Source organism: Pteropus medius, unplaced genomic scaffold, assembly GCF_902729225.1.
Source record: "Pteropus medius unplaced genomic scaffold, Ma_sr-lr_union100, whole genome shotgun sequence".
Lineage (NCBI taxonomy): Eukaryota > Metazoa > Chordata > Mammalia > Chiroptera > Pteropodidae > Pteropus > Pteropus medius.
The window spans coordinates 694,116-701,600 of NW_024354867.1; the positions used below are offsets into that span (position 1 = coordinate 694,116).

General features: G+C 34.0%; 1 pseudogene; it reads right to left on the bottom strand.

Annotated features, from left to right (window-relative positions):
• Positions 1-3,581: 3,581 nt before the first annotated feature.
• Positions 3,582-7,144, bottom strand: LOC120596771 (60S ribosomal protein L7a-like; annotated as a pseudogene).
• Positions 7,145-7,485: the final 341 nt, after the last annotated feature.

Here is a 7,485-nt window from a genome sequence, read left to right on the forward strand (position 1 = left end):
ACCACCTAAGGATCCCAGTCAAAATGAAGATGCTTCTGGCCTGATTTTAGTAATGTTAATATATAAAGAAATTTTTAGAATCATTGCTATTCTTAATATTTGCACAGCTTGAACACTCCTATTAAAAATGTATAAAGTCAGGACACAAAGATTATGGGACTACTTTCTATGCTTGTGTCCAAGGATGTCATCAGTAATAATATCAACACCACATCAAAGTGTGAAAGTGATAATGGAGAAAATGAGATTTTATTCAAGATTAGTTAACACATTTGCTACTCCATGACTCACTTTCTCTTTGACTTTTTGAGATGGCAATATTTGAAAGGAAGAACCATCAGTAAACTGTTTTCATATGCCACATGTTGATCAAAATATTTAAAATAATACATGTACTTAAAGGCAAGTTCTATAAAAATCTGTATAGATTTTAATGGTTGGTATCATTAAGAATAATTTCTTGCTGAAAATTTGCTGAAAAAAAAGTAGTTTGCCTCTAAAAGGGTTAGACCTGAACAACAGTAATAACTTTCAAATTAGCCATACTATTACAACAGAGTGAGTGGCAAGAAGCCATTTGCTAATTTCATTTAGCTTTCTCCTCTGAGGAAAAAACTCAGGAAAAATATATGAATGCTATAGTTAAGTACTCATGCATTAGGTTGTCTTAACTTTTCAATGTATGTGTATCAAGTCATGTTATATTTTCTCATAACCTTATTCTTAACAAAACTTTGTATAAAAATCATAATATGACTTGCCTTTAAAGCCCAGAGAAAATGAGTGTTTATATGACTATCTGAATAGAATAAATCTTACAAACAGTATTGGCAACCAAATTTCTATCATTTAACTTAACCATTTGTTGTTGCCTTTTTGAGATCAACAAACTAAGCTCTGTTATAAATAAATCATTATATCAAGAAATAGTGTACAAATACTATAGCTAAAATGATGTATAACTGATCTACAATTCTTTGAAAGTATTGTTTTCTAACCTTTCTAATATGTTAGAAGGATATTTTACTAAAATAATTTAGCAAGGATTACTTTTTTTAATAAATAACCTTATACATTTTAAGAAATTTGAACTTAATCCCATGTTAAAATTGTTTCTACATTAGATTATTAATATTTTCAAGCATATATAAAAATTAAAATAATTACACAGGGAATATGCATATGCCTATCACTTAGATTCTATAATTGACATTTACCATTTGCTTATCGCATTCATCTATCCACCAACCCATCTTATTTTTAAATGCATTTTAAAATAAGTTGCAGAGTGCAAAAAAAATTTACCCCTATTAAATTTTAATCCCGTGTACTCTTCCATGAAAGTAAAGTTCCCTTTGCCTGCACAAGGGTATATAGTTGTATCCATAGAGAATCAAGAGGTTTGTACTCTAGGTCAGAGTTCAGTGAGTCACAGCCCTTGTGCTATATCTGGCTCATTACTTGTGTTATGAAACAAGTTTCTATTGGAATTTAGCCATGCCCACTTATTTACATATTGTTTATGGCTGTTATAGCCCACAAAGCTTCAAATATTTATTATCTGGCTCTTTTACAGAAGAAGCTTGCTGACCCCTATTCTTGCTGAATTCTGTTCCCCAGTGCCCCTGTAGACCTATAGCAAATATTTTTACCAAATTAGAATTTGGGTTTCCTCATGTGCAAAACATAGAGTTGGCCTTTTTGATCTGAAACTCTCTCTACCCCTTATTGTTTTTTATTCATTGTCTCTGTTATTTATTTCTTCCTCTTGCTCTTCTAATTCATGAGTTTTGAAATTCCTTTGCCCTACTTCATGTTTATGGGTAGAGTTGCTTCTTATCCTCTAATTAATAATTTAATGTAGATCCTGACATGCAAACTGAATTTCAAGTTTAATCAAAATATTTTCCCAAACTTCAGGTCATCTTATATCTTTCATGAACAAGGTCTCTTTTCACAGCCGCATCTGTAGTTTCTCTGAATTTAATGCTAGAATCCTGGCTTGTGCAGAGTAAAATAGACTATAACTGTCACCAGATTAACTCACGTGTAATTACAGAGGAAAGACAGAATCGTTATATAAGCATACCCACAAATAATCTCTCCCAATTAGAATGTTTCCAGTAGAATGCCTGTTAGTGTTTAATATCAAATTTTGTAGAATAAACATACTTCTCAATATAATATTTTTCCTCTAATCTTTGTGTCCTGACTTTATACATTTTTAATAGGAGGAGTGTTCAAGCTGTAAATTAAATACAAAAGGCATTTTGAATTTCAATGAAGAGAATTCGTCCCTTAAATATTCATGGTATTGAGTGGAATCGCAGTTTCATACTCAATATGACCATTCTCTGTCATCATTCATTTGTTATGAGAACATTTCTACAGAACCTATCACATTTAGATGTTATTTTGTTTAACTGAACAAGATTGTAGAGAAAGAAGCAAAAAGAGAGACAGAGATTACAGTGAAAGAATAAGCTGCAACTTATATGTCAATTATTTATCATATTAACCATATTATTGGACAATTAGAAAAAAATCAAGGTTTGATATAGGAATATGATATCTATCTATATTTTTCTGTCTGTCTGTCCATCCATCTGTCTGTCCATCCACCCACCCACCCATCCATCTATCCATGGTTTCATTACATTTTTAAAATTGAGAGTTTGGGTTAGATGTGCAACATATTATATTTTTCCCGATTAAAATAATTGGAGCCCAGCCAAGTTGGCCTATATCTCTCACTGATTACAACTAAAATCTCTGGACAGAAAAGGCAACCACCTGAGGAATCTGAAATGTAAACAAGCGCAGGCAGATAGACAACAGAAATCAAAACCTAAGTAATAGCCCATAGTGGAAATTAATATTATATTTTTCCCCTTTTGTCTTCTGGCCTTCACCCAAATTCTGAAATAGTACATTGTGTGCCAACAACAAAAACCACCTGTTATTAGCCATTGAACAAGGAAAACAGCTCCCTGCATATCAAAGAGTGGGAGAGAAATCTCTTTTTTTCTGCACTTTTTTCTAAAGCACTGTCCTGAGGACAGTCCCTGTCATAAAAGTACACAGCTGTGGTGGCTGCAACACAAGTACTTAAAACCCCAAAGAAAACTTGTCTCTTTGGCTGGAAGAAACAGGAAAAGGAGTTCTTGTTGACCAACGAGTGTGGAGAAAATCCTTGTTATTTTCTTCTTTGTCTTTTCTCTCACCACCTTTTTCTGAATATTTCAGTCAAATATAATTGCACAACAGCATAAAAGTCTAGAACTCCAAGAGAACTTCATTTTCCAGCCAGAGGCATCAATTAAAGGAGCTTGGAGTATCGGAGCATGTGGGAGAAATCCCAGAGAGAAGAGATCTGAAGAAAAGCATCTCTTAAACCTGTATTTGAAGCAACATAAAATTCCAGCCTGACTTTTAAGCTTCAAATGAGCGGAACAGATCCAAAGAAGTATACCAAAGGCTTCAAGAAATTAACCATATAAGCAACTGCCTAAACACCAGATTGGCCTCTGAGTAGCAAATGTGGTGGTCAGACTGAAACAGCATAAAAGAGCTTAGAAAACTTAATTGACATTGGAACCACTGCACACAGAAAGTGAGACAGAATTCACATATGGAAACTGTGTTGTTTCCAACTAAAACAAAAACACAAAAGCAACATTTTCCAAAAGATTTTAATAAGCCCAGTATTAAAAATATACAAGATACAGCCCAAACTCATTCAGCATACAAAGAACTAGGAAAATCTGATTAAACTTAAGGGAAAAGACCATCATTAGATGCCAGCCCTGAGATGACACAGATGGTGGGATTATCAGACAAAGACTTAAAGCAGTCGGTTATAACCATGTTCAGTGAGGTAATGGTGAATACACTTGATATGAAAAGAAAGATATACATTATCAGTACAAAAATTGAAACTAAAAAGAATTAAATGGAAATTTTAGAACTGAAAAATCAATGTCTGAAATTTAAAAAAAATATTGAATGAGCTCAATAGCAAATGGGAGATAAAAATGAGAGGAAAGAATCTGTGAATTTAAAGATAGAGCAAAAGAAATTACACAATCTGAAGAATAGAAAAATACTGGAAAAAAAAACCTCAAGGATTTGTGGAACAATAAAATAATTGTGAATATGTTTCTGTTAATATTTCTGTGCCAATTAAGCCAATTGAACTAGACTGCTAAACCTTCAAATAAACGCTTTATAAAACTTTTTCAAGACTGCCATGTGATATTGTTCTTTAAAACTCTTCACCTCAACCATTCTTTCTCTCATTTCATTAATTTAGTCATTGATTCAAGAATATTCATTGAGTACATTCTACAGGCTTCCAAAATTAATATGATTTTATATTACGTATATGTAGGTATGATTTGAAAAACATGCAGTCATCCTTCATTGTAGGAAGAACTTTTTGTCAATTTAAAGTTGAAAGGAAGCATGAGGAAATAGAGAGATCCCTACCATGGATATTGTTCAAACTTAAATTGACTTTGGCAGTGAGAGTGTAAAACAATCCAAATCTCAAGTAAATAGCTAGATTAAATAACCATTTAAATAAATAATTCTTATAATTGGGATGACTTTCATACAAATATATGTTGTTTTAAACTGGTAAATTGATAGTAATTTGTTACATGGAAACTAGTACACAATTTAAGAAATTCTAAGGGTTATGCTATTTAATTTATTAATGAGGGGACCAATACAATGTTGAGATTAATCTAAAAGAGAAATTGAAGAGCTATGTAAAAGTAATATAAAGGAATGTATAAAATTGCTAGGTTATATACATAATTGGTTATTGACTTACAGGGTTTTAAACTGTAACTTCTGGGTTATCTTTTCTACCAATTATTTATGCTTGTAAATGAAAATCCATAATTTACCGTGTAACATCATCATGTCTGGGAGCATGAATCAATAGTAAACTAACAAATTTCACTCTTCTAATTAATCTTTAGGTGAACTGTGAATTCTATGATATTGAAAGGACATTACCACTCCCTCCTCCAATTTTTCCTTTTTTTTCTTCTAATTTTGGATAATTCATGCACATACACATATACACAGAGACACACACATACACACCAGCTAAAACATATGTTAAAGTACCTTGTAAAGATGTAAAGCATGAGTTAAAGCAAGTAGAAATATGCAGTTATTTAATTTATATGAATGTATGGTGTTTATAAACACAAAACCATTATGTGGCAGACAGAATTCTAATATGGACGCTGAAATTCCCCATCTCCCCTCTGTACACAAGCTTTCTATAATCCCTTCTCTGTGAGTGAGTGTGTAGGACTTGCAAGTATGATGAGATTTCTCTCCTTGATTGGGTTACCTGGTATCACAAAGGTGAAGAGATTTTGCAATTGTAATCAAGGTTCCTAAGAAACTGACTTTGAGTTAATCAAAAGTGAGATTATCTTGACTGAGCTTGACTTAATTAGGGGAGCCTTTCAAAAGAGGATCCACGTCTTTCCTGAAGAGAGGAATAGAAATTCAAAATGAGAGAGATTCTTCTGCTCATCTTAAAGAAGCAAATGCTATGTTGTGAACTGACTATGGAGATCGCCATATGGCAAAGACCTAGGACAATCTAGCAGCTGAGAGTGGTCCCCCCATGACAGCAAGAAAATGGGAACCCTGTCTTCCAATCACATAGAACCAAATTCTGCCAACAACCTAAAGAAGTTTGGAAATGAATTTTTCCCAAGTCACATTTCCAGATGAGACTGCATTCCAGACAACACCTTGGTTTCATTCTATTGAAACCCTGAGCAGAGGACTCATTTAAAATATATCTGGGCACCTAATCTACATAAACTGTGAGATAATATATGTATGTTGTTTTAAACTGGTAAATTGATAGTAATTTGTTACATGGAAACTAGTACACAATTTAAGAAATTCTAAGGGTTATGCTATTCAATAAAGTCAATTACTTTTATAATTCTACTAGGGTAGTATATGTCAACACATAACAAAATAAATACATTCTAATAAGTGATTCCTCAGCATTTTCAAATATCTTCTAAAATAATGAATCATCCAGAGCATCAGATTATTTATTCATCTTGATGCTTTCAATGAATCATACTCTCAATTTAAACTTGGGTCTAAACTTCTAACCAAATAATGTTGTTCTGCACATGTAGAAGAAAAATGTACTTCAATCTGTACTTGGGTTATTAAGGTAATTAGCTAACTCTTGAGGAAGATAAGATTTATTTTTTAATGACAACTGCCATGAATTAAGTTCTGTGGAAAGCAGACACTGAGATGGAGTTTACCATTCAGGAGTTTAGTAAGAGTATCTTTATTTTTATTATTTTTGCTTTTATTTTTTCGAGGGAGAATTTTTATTACTTTTATGTACAGAAAACTCAACAGTGTATCCTTGGTCTAGTTTGGTGGCTAGTTTTTTAGCCTTTGCCTTTTCCAGCTTGGCAATACGAACCACCAATTTTGGGCCCAGGATATTGCCTCCCTAGAGATGACGGATGTCATCATATCTTTCATTGTAATTGGTTCTGATAGCTTCCACCGGCTTAGCCAGAGCTCATTTTTCTTCCGAGTTAACATGTGTGGAGGCAATGGTGGTGCAGATCTTGTGGACCAATCTCCCAACCTTGCTTTCTCCTTGATAATGCTGTGGAGAATCCCCACCTTACAGCACAGGGCAAGCAGGAAGACAACCAGGTCAATGGGATCCACATATGTGCAATCACTACTGGCTGAGCCTTCTTGTTCTCCACCAGTGTGGTGACAGTATTAACCCCTGATGGAAGGACAAGTGGCCTCTTGGTGGGGACATCCCCTTTGCTGTCAGCGCCAGCCAACAATCTCTACTTCTTCTCTTATTTTGTCCCTGGTCTGTACTTGTGGGCCAGCTTAAGCCTATGAGTAGCTGTTGGGCGGTCCAAGGCCTAAGATGAACTGGTTATTCACAGAAAGTACTTTTAGGCACTTATAGAGACTAACCCTTTGCAGCTGCAGCCATTTGACAAAGCAAGTGAGGTCTTTTTTGGGCTAGATGTCCTGTCCAATGCCAAAATTCTTGGACCTTTTCTTAAATGGGATTTACCACCTTCTTGGCCTCCTTCTTCATCATGACACAGGGGCCCACATCACCTTCTTCCCCAGAGCTCCTTGTTCCTCTTTTGTCCTCTCTTCATATTCCATCTGCTCATTACCCATATTTGATTCAGTGTTTTGCAGAAAGATTCATTTGTCTTTTCCAAAACAGAGAAACATTTTAGACCAGCAAAAGTCTGATAAACCTTTTCTGGAATATTTTCCTTTATTTTTTTTTTTTTAATCTGTGCTATACTGAATCCATACTGAAATCTGAGTTTATGGATTTTCAGTGATGCCTCCCTCTTCTAGGTGCTAATATCTGCTTTAACAGGGTAGAGTGTATCCTTTGATGTTAATCACTATTCTAGAAAGGAA